The 16,434-nt window shown below is 37.7% G+C and overlaps 1 protein-coding gene across 1 annotated transcript in view; it reads right to left on the bottom strand.

The window, feature by feature from the left end:
• The window catches only part of LOC126325997 (insulin-like growth factor-binding protein complex acid labile subunit), a 237,027-nt gene extending 227,763 nt beyond the window's left edge, over window positions 1–9,264 (bottom strand). Inside the window, exon 1 of the mRNA XM_049995471.1 lies at window positions 9,100–9,264. The gene's annotated coding sequence lies outside the window, so the exon portion shown is untranslated. The remainder of the gene's footprint in view (window positions 1–9,099) is intronic.
• Between the last annotated feature and the right edge of the window lie 7,170 nt (window positions 9,265–16,434).

Consider the following 16,434-nt stretch of genomic DNA (forward strand, 5'->3'; position numbering starts at 1 on the left):
TAGGCGACGAATTCAACTAAGAAAGATAGGTTCAGCTTGCATAAATCATGGAACCCACCACTTTTTGCAATAAACTCACAAAGATGTCGCCACAGTGCAGCTGCAGATCTATAGTTGAAGTCACGAACGATGGCAGTCGAGTTTAGGCTTGTACTGCGCACTTACGTCACGCATTCTCCAACAGCCAATTAGCGTTCAGTAGTGTTTTGAGCGCTCTGCTGTGAATGCAGTACCTAATGTGAACATTAAACGTGATCGTAGCGAGTTGTTTAGTGAATTTCGATTCCACTTGTTGCGAACTGTCATCGATGATTGTCGGTTAAGTGATAAAGTCTGCATAAGCAAGCGAGAGACATACTTTGCAGGATATACACTTACCTCAAACCGGAAAACACGCGCATGCGTGTACCGCAACTGACGATTAGAATCGTCAACAATCCAATCCCTGTCTGTACCTCGACATGCGCGAGCCGCCATCTTTCATTGATCTGACTGTAAATCATGCAGGTGTTGTATCTGCAACGCCTGCCTGCACTAACGTTTCGGACCGGAACTGACATCATGTGACCATATCCACCTGCCTTATCGGAACACTTGGCTACATGTATACTACCATCATAGACCATGTTACATATGGTCTGTGACCCCCATTCTGAAAGTATCTGCCACCGTTAGATGGTGGTAGCTGCTAGACATTTGCTGTCCTTGCCTACTTTTCATATCGCTTGCTTTGTTATTTCTTAGTTTTTTATTTGTTGGTGGAATGTGCTTGCTTCTTACGTAGTTTATGCTGTCAAGGAGATGAATACGGTTCAAACAGTCTATTCCTTGCCTATTATGTTAGCTAAAAAATAAAAAAAAGAATCTCCATAACGTAATTACAAGGTGAAGATAGAACATCTAAATTATTAAACATGGGCTTAGAGGAGTTTCTAGGCTTCCATCCTTGTTTGTATGGTGAAAACTCGCTTAGCTGCTGCCAAATTACCCCAGAATATGATCCTATATTTAAGGTGGGAAAGAAAGTAGATAGGATCCTCTTAATTGTTTTTCACGTAGCTTCCAAATTCTTAATATCATTGAAGCTGACGCTATTTACAGTACTTTATGGGTATACAGTCATAATTACAATATCTGTACAAATGTACTCGTATTGAAAGTAACCCCGAATATGACAGTATTGTATGGTGTGGTTTAGTATTAATATTGTGGTAAAAGCTTCAGAACTGTAATGCATTTCTCAATATTTAATGGTAAAGAACTTAATCACATGTGTTACACAAATGACGACTGCTGTTTAATATTGAGTCTACTGCAACAACGGAGTGACACACATCTGTTGAAAAAATACAAATCACAATATTTTTTTTTCTGTTAGGCAAAAATTCTTACGCACAACTGATATGTAATTGGCACCATATTTTTCCCTTTAATAGCAGTCAGCAGTTTGATATATTCACTAATTTGTTTAATACATGTAGATAACTGACGGATAAAACTGCGGAAAAGCATACACATTTTAAAGTTACGAATATACAACCATTTTCCATTCGAACACAAAGAGTTCCGCGCCAGCTCTGCCGACTGCGAATCTACTGGCAATGGTATTCTGCGCGGACTCTACCTTGCCACCGATCGACGTATCTGGCGCCTTGTGTATCTGTGCTGCATGCACAGTGGTGCACTCTGTGAGTTCAAAAAGAGGATGTGAGTGCTGAGGCTCAGTCTTTCAACTCACACTGAAGATTGTTGAACAACACATAGCTGCACAACTTAAAATATAACGGAGCAATCATTGCACCAGAAAAGATGCACACCAAGTACCTCTTCGTGGAGGAGACAATCTTAAGTGTTTGGCGATTGGATAAGCTATGACACTTGAGAGTGAAGTTATTAAGCTCTTTAAGCTTTTCATACATGGAAGAAGCCTGGAGATACTGACAGGTTTCAGATACATCACATAATGATACGACAAAGATATAGGAAAAAAATGGTTCTAATGGCTCTGAGCACTATGGGACTTAACATCGATGGTCATCAGGGCCTAGAACTTAGAACTACTTAAACCTAATTAACCTAAGGACATCACACAACACCTAGCCATCACGAGGCAGAGAAAATCCCTGACCCCACCGTGAATAGAACCCGGGCGTGGGAAGTGAGAACGCTACCGCACGACCACGAGATGCGGGCAAAGATATAGGAACCAGGTTTTAAGTTGTAAGACATTTCCAGGGGCAGATATGGACTCTGACCACAATCTATTGGTTATGACCTGTAGATTAATACTGAAGACAATTTTAGGGATGAAGTAGTGATGGCAGCAGAGGATCAAGTACGTAAAAAGATGAGGGCTAGTGGAAACCCTTGGGTAACAGAAGAAATATTGAATTTAATTGATGAAAGGAGAAAATATAAAAATGCAGTAAATGAAGCAGGCAAAAAGGAATACAAACGTCTCAAAAATGAGATCGACAGGAAGTGCAAAATGGCTAAGCAGGGATGGCTAGAGGACAAATGTAAGGATGTAGAGGCTTATCTCACTAGGGGTAAGATAGATACTGCCTACAGGAAAATTAAAGAGACCTTTGGAGAAAAGAGAACCACTTGTATGAGTATCAAGAGCTCAGATGGAAACCCAGTTCTAAGCAAAGAAGGCCTAAGTCGAAACAAGGACCCAGGAGTAGACAACATTCCATTAGAACTACTGACAGCCTTGGGAGAGCCAGTCCTGTCAAAACTCTACCATCTGGTGAATAAATGTATGTGACAGGCGAAATTCCCAGAGACTTCAAGAAGAATATAATAATTCCAGTCCCAAAGAAAGCAGATGTGAAAATTACCGAACTATCAGTTTAATGTCACGGCTGCAAAATACTAATGCGAATTCTTTACAGACGAATGGAAAAACTGGTACAAGCCAACCTTGGGGAAGATCACTTTGGATTCCATAGAAATGTTAGAACACGTGAGGCAATACTGACCCTATGGCTAATCTTAGAATCTAGATTAAGGAAAGGCAAAGCTACATTTCTAGCATTTGTAGACTTGGAGAAAGATTTTGACAATGTTGACTGGAATACTCTCTTTCAAATTCTGAATGTGGCAGGGTTAAAATACAGGGAGCGAAAGGTTATTTACAATTTGTACAGAAAGTAGATGACAGTTATAAGAGTCGAGGGACATGAAAGGGAAGCAGTGGCTGGGAAGGGAGTGAGGCAGGGTTGTAGCCTCTCCCTGATGTTATTCAATCTGTATATTGATCAAGCAGTAAAGGAAACAGAAGAAAAATTTGGAGTAGGTATTAAAATCCATGGAGAAGAAATAAAAACTTTGAGGTTCGCCGATGACATTGTAATTCTATCAAAGGCGGCAAAGGACTTGGAAGAGCAGTTGAATGGAATGGACATTGTCTTGAAAGGAGGGTATAAGATGAACATCAACAAAAGCAAAGCGAGGATAATGTAATGTAGTTGAATTAAGTTTCATGATGCTGAGGGATTTAGATTAGGCAATAAGACTCTTAAAGTAGTAAAGGTGGTTTGTATTTGGGAAGCAATATAACTGATGATGGTCGAAGTAGAGAGAAAATAAAATGTAGACTGGCAATGGCAAGGAAAGAAGAATACGAATTTGTTAGCATCGAGTATAGATTTAAGTGTCAGGAAACCGTTTCTGAAAGTATTTGTTTGGAATGTAGCCACGTATGGAAGTGAAACATGGACGATAAATAGTTTGGACAAGAAGAGAATAGCCTCCGAAATGTGGTGCTACAGAAGAATGCTGAAGATTAGGTGGGTAGATCACATAACTAATGAGATGGTATTGAATAGAATTGGGGAGAAGAGGAGTTTGTGGCACAACTTGGCTAGAAGAAGGGATCGGTTGGTAGGACATGTTGCAGTATGTACTGGGAGATGAAGCAGCTTGCACAGGATAGATTAGCATGGAGAGCTGCATCTAACCAGTCTCAGGACAGAAGACCACCACCACCACCACCAACAACAACAACCTTTTCATTAATATGCCGTGACCATGGCACAATTCCATAGTTTACCAGGTTAGTACATTTTACGACTGCCATGAAGAAGATTTTAAGGATGACTTGTGCTGCTATTGTTGAGGAAAGGATCTGGCTTACCAATCAAAAACTGGACCTGGTTTCTGAACAACTCTAGCACTGTGTTTGGAGATGTCTGCGGAGCTACCCTACAGGTCATGTAACTTGTGTCATTAATATGACAGGTAAGCTACAGTTATGGTTTTAAGTAAAGGATTTAACTTCGCGCCGATACCACAAGAATTACCAAAACCTTCCTTCATCAGTGCTACTGAAGAGGCTGTTCAAAAGCTTTCTTTTGATTCAGCAGAAAAATATGTGTCACTTGTACAGCAGTATGAAGGCCTGCCCACAAAGGAGTAATAAATCTGTGGCAAAGGGGGCTGCACTACATAAGCTTCGCCAGGATACCATGATGGTGGTTCCTCCAGCCAATAAAAGTAATGCCACTGTTTTAATGTCTCGTGATGACTGTTATGATAAAATGTACAGTTTACTGAGAGAGGGCACACACTGGAAGATCATAAAGATCCCAACAACCAGGTAGCAAGAAAGACTGCTTAGATTAGATTAGTACTAGTTCCCTAGATCGTGAATATGACACTTTGTAATGATGTGGAGCGTGTCAGTTTAATAAAAAGTGTCTATACAAGATATTACTTTAGACAAAATATTACACAACACACTTTTTTTGTGATTGGTAAATTACCCACTTACCATATCCAAAGATTCGTCTAATGAGTAGAAGGAGTTGCCACTATGAAATCCTTTTAATTTCCTTTTAAATGCTATATAGCTATCTGTCAGACTTTTGATGCTATTAGGTAAGTGACCAAAGACTTTTGCGGCAGCATAATTTACCCCCTTCTGAGCCAAAGTTAGATTTAACCTTGAGTAGTGAAGTTCATCCTTTCTCCTAGTGCTGTAGCCATGTACACTGCTATTACTTTTGAATTCGTTCGGATTGTTAATAACAAATTTCATAAGTTAATATATAAGGCTTTGCCTTTACCAATGTCTGTTTGTGTCTGTGTATTTGCGGATGGATGCGCGCGAGTGTATACCTGTCCTTTTCCCCCTAAGGTCTTTCCGCTCCCGGGATTGGAATGAATCCTTACCCTCTCCCTTAAAACCCACATCCTTTCGTCTTTCCCTCTCCTTCCCTCTTTCCTGATGAAGCAACTGTTGGTTGAGAAAGCTTGAACTTTGTGTGTATGTTTGTGTGTCTATCAATCTGCCAGTGCTTTCGTTTGGTAAGTCACATCATCTTTGTTTTTAGATATATTTTTCCCACGTGGAATGTTTCTCTGTATATATATAGTGAGGCTACAGTGAAGATTTCTAGCTCTTTAAATAAGTGTCTGCACGATGATCTTGGATGAACTCCAGCAATTATTCTGATTACACGCAATTGTGCAATGAACATTCTTTTACTCAACGATGAGTTACCCCAGAATATGATGCCATATGAAAGCAGAGAACGAAAAGAGGCGTGGTAAGCTAATTTACTCAGATGTATATCACCAAAATTTTGCAACGACCCTAATACCGTAAGTAGGTGAACTCAAACATTTCAGCAGATCCTCAGTGTGTTTTTTCCAGTTCAACCCCTCATCAATGCATACACCTAGAAATTTTGAACATTCTACCTTAGTTATCGATTTCTGATTGAAGTCTATATTTATTAATGGGGTCATTACATTTACTGTGTTGAACTGTATATACTGTGTTTTGTCAAAGTTTAATGAGAGCCCATTTGCAGAAAACCACTTAATGATTTTCTGAAAAACATCGTTTACAATTTCACCAGTTAATTCTTGTCTGTCGGGTATGATAGCTATACTTGTATCATCGGCAAAAAGTACCAGCTTTGCATATTCGTGAATATAGAACAGCAGAGGACCCAAGTCAGACCTTGCAGCACCCCATTCTTGATTGCAATACTTGAGCTTATCTAGAAGTATTCCATGATTTACACAATCAAAAGCCTTTGATAGATCACAAAAAATCCCAACAGGTGACTTCCGGTTACTCAGAACATTTAATAGTTCATTAGTGAAACTATATATAGCATTTTCCGTTGAAAAACCCTTCTGGAAACCAAACTGACATGTTGTTAAAACTTTATTTTTACAAAGATGTGAAGCTACTTTACAATACATCACTTTTTCAAGAATTTTGGATAAGGCAGTCAGAAGAGAGATTAGGCGGTAGTTGTTGACATCAGACGTATCCCCTTTTTTATGCAGTGGTATAACAATGGCATACTTCAGTCTGTCTGGGCTAAGAATCCCACTTACTTCTTGGGAACAAGCTTTTATTCTCCTGCTGGAAATGCCATCAATGCCATGTGAGCTTTTATTTTTGAGAGAGTTTATTATCTTCCTAATTTCCAATGGAGTGGTGGGTGGAATTTCAATTGTATCAAATGGTGTGGGTAGGACCTCTTCCATTAACTGCCTTGCTTCTGCTAATGAACATTTAGATCCTATTTACTCTACAACATTTAAAAAATGATTATTCAAAATGTTTTCGACTTCCGGCTTGTTGTTTATCAAGTTTCCATTCACTTTGATGGTGATGCCTTCATCTTGTACTCTTGGTTGTCCTGTCTCTCTTGTAATAATATTCTAAATTGTTTTGATTTTGTTATCAGAGGTATTAATCTCAGACATGATGCACATGCTTCTGGACTTTTTAATAACCTTTCTTAATGTAGCACAGTAGTTTTTATAATATTTGGCTGTTTCTGGGTCATTACTCTTTCTCGTTGTTACATACAGTTCCCTTTTGTGGTTAGAAGATATTTTTATTCCTTTAGTAAGCCAAGGTTTTTTGCATAGTTTCTTATAATTAGAATTAACTACTTTCTTGGGGAAACAGTTTTCAAATTCTCTTACAAGTGTATCATGAAATAAGTTATATTTTAAATTAGCATCGGGTTCCTTGTACACCTCATCCCAGTCTAACTGCTGAAGATTTCCTATTAAGTTTCTAATTGTTGAGTCATTAATTGAATGCACAACTTTGGAGGGTAGTTTTGAATTATTGAATGGAGTTATGTCATATACTGAAACTAGCTGAGCATCATGATCAGAAAACCCATTCTCAACAGGACAAGAATTTATGTTTTTAAACCTATCTTGGTCTATAAAACAGTTATCTATCAATGTGCTGCTGTCCTTTACTACCCGAGTAGGAAAATTAATAACAGATGTCAAATTGAAAGAACCAAGCAAGACTTCCAGGTCATTCTTCCTATTACACTCTTTCAATTAATCAACTTTGAAGTCCCCACAAATAATAATTTGCTTTCGCCTATCTGACAGATAGCACAACAAGGCATCCAAGTTTTCCAGGAATAAATGAAAGTTTCCTGAAAGGGACCTATACACTGTTACAATTATAAAAGAGCCCTCCTTCAGTTTAAGTTGACAGGCACATGCTTCTATATGTCGCTCTAGATAAAACTTTTTTGTATCTAAGCTTTCTACACAGTGATAACTTTTGACATTATGTGGCAACTCCTCCTCCCACCTTATTCTTCTCTACTCATATGTGCAGCTAGTTTATAACCACTGATATTTACCTTTTCCATATCAGTCACAATGTGATGCTCAGACAGGCATAGTACATCTATTACATTATTACATTCAATGTCATCTAAACAAACCAGGAGCTCATCTACATTATTCTTCAATCCTGGAATATTTTGGTGAAAAATGGTAACATTATTTTTTACCTTACTTTTCTGCGAATTTACTTTTCTCTTTAATCCACCAATATTTTGGTTAAATGTGGTAACATTTCTATTTACTTTACTGTTGTGAGAATTTTGGACCTCTTTAGCACCTGCCTACCTGAACTTCTCATTGGACACTGATATTAGCCTAAAAAAAGAGGTACATCCATGAGTACTAGTGTCCCCCCCCTTATAGATTTCACTAACAACCCTGCCAGTTTACCCTTCCCTTTCCTATTGAGATGTAGGCCATGCTTTGTGAAATCCCCCCTATCAATAGCCTCGACAGGAACCAATCCAATGTATGACAGAGTGACCACCCTATGCAACTGATCCAATTCCATATTTACCCTCCTACACAGAGCGGTTCAACTGGGGCTGATCATGCCACACGAAAGCAGGCACCAGCCCAACATTGGTATGGGTCGTTGCTGAGGCTATTTTCACCAGGTCACACTCAATGCTGTAGCCCTGATCCCTATCAATAATGTTTCCCACTCCACCCACTACCATCACATGATCCTCCTTTGTGAATCCCTTGCACAAGGAACCTATATCGTCTACCAACTGGCTAATACTTGCACTTGGCTTGAAAAAGTTTTTGACCTGGTACCTGTCACCTAATTTTTCCTGCAAAATCTGGCCCACACCTCTTCCATGGCTGCTACCTAGCAACAGAACTTTCCTATTACTTTATATTTTTTTAAAACATTTTGTTTCCTAGTGAAATTCTGTTGCATCTTAACTACATCTACTTCTACTGGAGCCTCTTCCTTACTTAACTGTGGTAGCAAGGCAAATCTATTGGTTGTGCCAATTGGGAAACTGTCAGACACTTCTGAATGCCTTTCCACCAGAAAGGTTGCGCAAGATTTGAAACCAAGTGGTACGGTTCCTCCGAGGCTTTATGGACTTCCAAGGATCCGTAAGGAAGATGTTCCTATGTGTCCGATAGTTAGCAATATTGGCTCTCCAACCTATAACTGTGTCAAACATGTAGGCCTTATACTCAAGTTCTTATCGTAATTCGTATGAATTAGCATTTTGTGATTATTTCTTCAACTTAATGTATCCCAATTATCCTTATTTTTTATTTTTAAATATGAGCACGAGACATGTTTTTTTATTGCTTAAATATCACTTCATATCATTAACTGAAAGTAAATGAATTAAGTATTGCACACATGCCACTTTTTAGTTTTGTAGTAGAAAAATTATTTTATCAGATAATGCACACAATACTATCGAATGCATAAGATAATCACTTCACTTCTTAGTTTATTCTACTCTTTTTTACCTTTTATTGCTTGAAGTGAAGGTCAGTAGCCTTGTAGCGTGCTGAAAAGCGTTTAATTTGTTTTTGTAATCTCAAGGAAATTTCTAACTAGCTTCTTGTCTCACGAGATATTCAGAACAATTTAATTTTATCTCGTGAGTGTAGTGTTGGCATCATAAGAAAAATGTAGTAAAATAAACATCTATAACATTTATAAATTGGGAATTTGTGATTGCTACTACGAAATGAAAGAAATGTTGAATTATACAATTATTATTTCACAAAATAAGTTTTTGTACTGAAACTAACATTTTGTGAATAATTTGCACTTTTGGACATAACAAAGAATTGTGACGTATTTCGGCGAAATACTTTGGAACTACAATGATCTTAGCTCAACTCTGGAGCGAAAGAATAAAGTATTCATTAAGATCCTATCAGTAGTCGCAACTGACGACAATAATGGATTGATTAAATAAATTCCTAAAAGGAATACAAGTTTAGTTCATTTGAACAAAGTAGAAGAAAGTAGGAGCCTGTTAGCGTACGATGCTGTCGGAAAGGCACGCGATCGAAGAAGAAAAGACGGGAGCACATTCTTATATAGAACAAAACACAGATAATAATGATACGCCGGTCACCTTATTTAGGACAAAACACAGATAATAATGATACGCCGGTCACATTATTCTGGGCATACATATTCACTGACTTCCAGCGCAGTTCATTGATTTAGTGCTTAAATTATATCGTTAATTCCTAATATTTCGATAGAAAAAAAATATTTCATTAGCTCGCGGGCAGGGCACAATATTATGGCCCTACTGGGCGGAAATATGCTCATCGCATATGTAACTCTGTTGACTTCACTGGCAGACTAAAAACAATGAAACCAAACAGTTCTGATATGTTAATCAAGTATTGTTATTCACAAAGGTTCCCTTTTTAGAATCATCATCTCTTATTGGAAAAACCTCTGATAATGAGCTTTCAGCTTCATTTAAACATGTCACGGACTGAACATAGTTTTTATTTAATAAGAAATTTTTTGAAGAGCCAGACGGTGTCGCCTTGGGTAGTCCTTTGTCATTCTTGGTGGCCAACTGGTTTATGTTGGACTTCAAGGAAAAGGCACTGGAATCTCCTAGCTTGAGTCCCAAAGTATTTTGAATAGGTATGCTGATGCCACATTTTTAGTGCTGCCCCATGGTGAATATAAATTACAAGAATTTTTAAACCATCAGAATTCCTTTAATAGACAAATCCAGTTTACATTGGAGATCGAAAAAGAAGTGTACCTTCCATTTCTGGATGTTTTGGTACGACACAGAGTTGATGGTACTTTGGGACAAGCAGTATATCGGAAACCAAAGCATAAATATTTACATTTAAGTTATTTATTTATTTAGTCCTTCAAATCCTATATGTATAGAACATATACAAGGATATTGGACATGGTTAGGTATTTACAAGATAAAAATACAGTTTGTATTGCAATGCTAAGGACTAGATAGTCATGTAATTTAGCACAGATTCTCAAATACAACAAACATCACAGGCAACATACAAAGTAGAATATTAATAATGCATCTTTATTTTTGTTGTTTGGCTTTTATATATTCTGTCAGACTGTAAAAGCAATGATGAATTAAATATGCCTTTACGTCAGCCTTAAAACTACAGAGTTTACCTATTGATTTAATATGTTTAGGTAGATTACTGAAAATCTTTATCCCAGTATGTAGTGTGCCTTTTTTGCACAATGATGTTCTCACCTGTTTCACATGAAGGTCAGATTTTTGCCTTGTATTGTGTGCTTGTATATCTTCATTTTTTAATAAGATATCTGCGTGTCTATCAATATATTGTTTGATGAAAACTGATGTTTCGTAGATAAAAATGCAAGGAAGAAGAAGAACTGATGGCTTTTTGAATATGGGTCTGCACGATTTCGTATTGTTTACCCCTTCAATAATTCTTAGTATTCTCTTTTGCATCCTGAAAAGTTTAATATTTGTTGTCGTATTGCCCCACAAGATTATGGCATATTTAATTACAGAATGCACATAGGAGTAGTATACATTTAACAGGCTAGCTTTCCTGCAACAAGTTTTTAAGATCCATATCATGTAACAGGTTTTGCTTAGTTTTCTTTGCATATATTCCATATGTACCTCCCATTTTGTGTTGTTCTGGAGCCAGAGTCCCAGAAATTTAGTGCTGTTAACATTTTCAAGAATTCTGTCCCTAAGTTCTATTTCTATGTTTGGGCAGTGTCTTCCTTTTACATGATAGAAGTTCAGTGCTACTGTCTTTTCTTTGTTTATAATTAGCTTGTTGTAGCTGAACCACTGCTCTACACTGTTCATTGCTTGTATAGCGGAGTCTTTTAGTTTTTCTTCTGTTTTACCACTAATAAGGAAGCTTGTATCGTCTGCAAATTGGAGGGTAGTTTGGCAATACTTGTTGTACATAAGATCATTGACATAGAGGAGAAACAGAATGGGTCATAATACTGATCCTTGAGGGACACCATATTTCACATTTTCATATCCTGAATAGAAGTAGCTGATTTTGTTATGGTCAGTATATTGGACTTCAACCACCTGTTTGCGACCACATAGGTATGTCTTGAGCCACTCATTAGATATACCTCTAATTCCTAGCTGGTCAAGCTTTTGCAGTAGGGCATTATGGTCAATGATGTCAAAAGCTTTAGATAAATCAAGACATATGCCTGTCACAAACTCACTTGCATCCAGTTTAGCATAGATTTCATTAAAAAAATTCAAATATTGCACTTTCAGTTGAATAGCCTTTCCTGAAGCCATGTTGTGAAGGAGATAGAATTTTATTTTATTTAGGAAATCAGACAATCTCTTATAAAAACTTTTTCTAAAATTTTAGAAAATACAGGCAGTAGGACTATTGGTCTATAATTTGAAACACTTTCTGGATTTCCTTTTTTGAACAGTGGTTTCAGCTTTGCTGTTTTCAAGCATGAAGGGAAGGTTCCTGATGCCAGTGAGCTGTTGCACAAATGTGTCAAAGGTTCAGCTAAGGCAAGACAGCATTTTTTAATAATTGCATCTGGTCTTCCATCAATTCCACATGAGTACCCTGTTTTCAAGGTTTTTATAACTGATAAAATTTCTTCAGAATTTTTGGGTAAAAGGAACAAAGATGTAGACACATTTCTCACACTATTGCTTGATGGAGGTGATATTTTGTTGTGTTCTTCCAGTCCACTCACCAATTGTTCACTTACGTTTGCAAAATATTTGTTGAAGGTCCCTGCTATTTCTGTTGGGCAAGAAATCATTTGTCCTTCATAACATAAGTTCATATTTTTATATTGTTTAGTTTCACTTGTTTGATTTTTTATAACTTCCCATATAGATTTAGATTTGTTTTTTGAATTTTCAATGTATTTGTCATTTGCCATTGTTTTAGCTTTTCTTACAACATTTTTGAGGATCCTCTTGTAATTATTCAGGTACAAATGAAATTCAGGAGGCATGTTCTGTGTCTTTGCTATAGTGTGTAATCTTCTTTTCTCTGCACAAGATATTCTAATACCTGTTGTAATCCATTTGTTCTTTTTGAATTTAGGTTGACATTTTTGCTTTTTTAATGGAAATGCAGCTTCAAATTATGACATGAAGATTTCCATGAATTTTTCAAACTTTTTGTTAGTATTTTCACAAGTATACATTTCATACCAAGTTCCTTCACTTAGCCTCAGTACAAAAAGGTTTATTTGTTTGTTAGCGAATTTCCTTGCTTCTTTTACAAGTTCCTCTTTCTAGATTGTTTCACTTGGGGTGTGCAAAGCAATAAACTGTGCATAGTGATCATTTTTAGCTCATCAGTACATAAAATTTCAACTTCACTTAATTTGTTTAGCAATGATTGGACATTTTGATGAATCAGCATGAAATTAAAGGGTTTGTTGGGCTTTGGCATATTTAATTGATCACTTACCTTTACCTTGTCAATTAAAAATCATTCAGGTGTGCTGGAAGTACTGCTTTTCTTTTCCCGACTGCATATATTCTTCTATTATCATCTGCAGTAGAATTTTCTTCTGTGTCTGGCTCCCCTGGTAGTTGTTCAGCTGTTGCTCTTACTGTTGATAATATTGCTGCTGGTGATAGAGTTGGGTCTGCAATTGGTAGAGCTGTTACTGCATTCACTGTGTCTGGATATTGGAGGCACCTACTTCCTTCTTTTGTTGTTGATGTTGGTGAGTGAGGTCTCGCTGGCCTTGTTTCCTTCGAATATTTGGGGGGCCAATCCAGGATGATTTTGCTTTTGAGTGTTTGATGCCTCTTGGTGATCATTTCTTCAATTTTTCCGGCGAGCAGTTTTTTCCCCATGTTCTTAACGTGCAATCCATGTAATGTGTGGAATCTGCGCCCAATATTATTAACATTTACGAGTTCTACATTTCTGAAATGTTTGCAAAGTAATGAAATTTGTTGGTTGGCATTGATTATTTCTTTATTTACGCATGACCAAGACGGTAAGTCATGCCGATGTGGAATGTTCAGCACTAAAACATTTGTGTGTGTGTGTGTGTGTGTGTGTGTGTGTGTGTGTGTGTGTCAACTGCCCTAAGCACCTTTTTAGTTCTTGTTTTGCTTTGTGGGTTTCGTTTTTATATACGTCATTTGACCCACCAATTAGCACAACAAAGTCTTCAGAGGATAAGTCAGCAACGTCTGTGGATCGTACATGATTGTAAACTTCCGACATAGAAGCACCAGGCTTTTATGTAAGCAATTGTTCGTAAACTGGACTGACCGCTCAGAAGGCGAGCAAATCCACGACCATGACTGTCTGCCATCAAAACTACTTTTCTTCATTTAGGGTTCTCTGCCTGTTTAGAAGGTCCACCGTCATTATGGCCAAACAATTTAGTATCAGCACTGGGCAAATACTTGATATTTGGATCACACAAGTGTTCAGGTCTTTCAGTTTCATTTCCTTTCATAACAGTTGTTGAGTTGTTAGGCATTCTTTTGGATGTATCACTCCGCGTATTTGTATTTTCATATTCAGCTCGGAAGTTAGCTTTATCATATGCACAATGTTTCTTACCTTGCATGGTTGATTGCACACTGAATCTGCTTGTAAACGCGGTATTAGGCTCATACAATAACCTTTGTTGAGAATGAGGCACTTTGTTTTTCACTTTGCCTGGAATTTCGTGGTTACTGTGAGGCAAGTTTGACGTAGGTTCACACTTTCCGGCGGTAAGTTTTTTTAGTTTGCTCATCAGAGTGTTAATAGTTATTTGCACACTACTTAAACGATCATTTAACTTTGTGATTTCATCACTACAATTTGTGCGCACGCTGTTTTTATCCGTGTAATTTTCACTTTTTTCCGCACGAACACTATGCATATCAACACTAGCCGCCATCTTGTTTACCTATTTGTCACAACTCTCTCTAGATAATGAGTGTTCTCAGAACTCAGGTACACAAATCATTGCTCATGAGAGCAAGAGACTTTTTGAAGTCAATGGGTATTCTCCACAGCAGATACATAAGGTACTATGAATGAAACCATCAGTGGGCATAAGGAATGCAGAGGAAGACATGGAAAGGTTTAAATCCATCGCTTTCCTGCTATACGTGGTAAGCCTATCGTCAAAAATAGGATGGATCCTCAGCAAACACACAGTGATTTTTTCCCCCTCCAACAAAGACAGGAGCATTCCTGGGTGCCATTGATGATAGTTTGGCACTCCAGAGGCCTGGGGTTTACAAGATCCCCTGTGTGTGTGGTCTTTCTGTAATAAACTCACAAAGATGTTAGCACAGTACAGTTCAAGCGATACTTCGATATTCCACTGTGGACCAACCATGCAACCACACATCTAATTCATGCATATGTATTTGCTGCTAATCAATGTTTCTGGTGCCTTGTATATCTGCAGCCAAAGGATGGAGCGAGTGCATAAGTGTCAGTCCTTCGGCTCACTCTGAAGATGGCTGAATGACTCAGAGTAGAAAAATCAGAAGAAGCAGTGGAATTCATATGCTGAATGCCCTAAATGTAATGGAGCAGCATATGAAATGTTTCTGTTAAATCCATTGCTTGAGATTTATAAGCACTCAGATCTAGGCTGATATTCCAACAGGAAATGCTATACCAATGTTAGCACAGTTCATATGCCTTGCCAAACTCTTCAGACTTTGGGTACCCGGTGTATCATGGATAGATTTTTCAGAGATCCTACAGCCAAGTGCTTGTTCCTGGGTCATCAGTAGTCTGGCCCAGGTGGCATAGTGTTGGGCATAGTGTTGCAATGAGTTAACTCTGGTAATGTAATATGGGTTTAAGGTATACCCACATACTTTTATGCTCATACATTTCCACAACACATTTGGCTGAAGTGACAATAATATGGACAATAGAAACTAAACTAATTTTAATTTAGGGACAATAAACTGTACAATTTAGAATCTCACAATGGGTTAGTGAAACTAGAAGACAAATACAATCAAATGGGATGATCAGAAATTAAGTTGTGGTATGAAACACACATGTAGGCTTGGTGTTTTAAGCAAGAAAAAGAAGAATGATACAAGAACTATTAGAAGAATCACAGGTAAATTAGTAAGATTCAGTTTAAAGAGAATGAAAAGATACTCCATGTAAATGAATGAAGGCTTTGTGGCAATACACTGATGCACCACTGAGGAGGTAGGATGTGTCTCAAAACAGTTTTAGAACCTCACAACTCACAGCAGAGACCATGTTGTTTTTGTGGTCTTCAATCCTGAGACTGGTTTGATGCAGCTCTCCATGCTACTCTATCCTGTGCAAGCTTCTTCATCTCCCAGTACCTACTGCAACCTACATCCTTCTGAATCTGCTTAGTGTATTCATCTCTTGGTCTCCCTCTACAATTTTTACCCGCCACGCTGCCCTCCAATACTAAATTGGTGATCCCTTGATGCCTCAGAACATGTCATACCAACCGGTCCCTTCTTCTAGTCAAGTTGCGCCACAAACATCTCTTCTCCCCAACCCTATTCAATACTTCCTCATTAGTTATGTGATCTACCCATCTAATCTTCAGCATTCTTCTGTAGCACCACATTTCAAAAGCTTCTATTCTCTTCTTGTCCAAACTATTTATTGTCCATGTTTTACTTCCATACATATACTTTCAGAAATGACTTCCTGACACTTAAATCTATACTCGATGTTAACAAATTTCTCTTCTTCAGAAACGCTTTCCTTGCCATCGCCAGTCTACATTTTATATTCTCTCTACTTCGACCATCATCAGTTATTTTGCTCCACAAATAGCATAACTCCTTTACTACTTTAAGTATC

Source organism: Schistocerca gregaria, chromosome 2 (genome assembly GCF_023897955.1).
Source record: "Schistocerca gregaria isolate iqSchGreg1 chromosome 2, iqSchGreg1.2, whole genome shotgun sequence".
Classification (NCBI taxonomy): domain Eukaryota; kingdom Metazoa; phylum Arthropoda; class Insecta; order Orthoptera; family Acrididae; genus Schistocerca; species Schistocerca gregaria.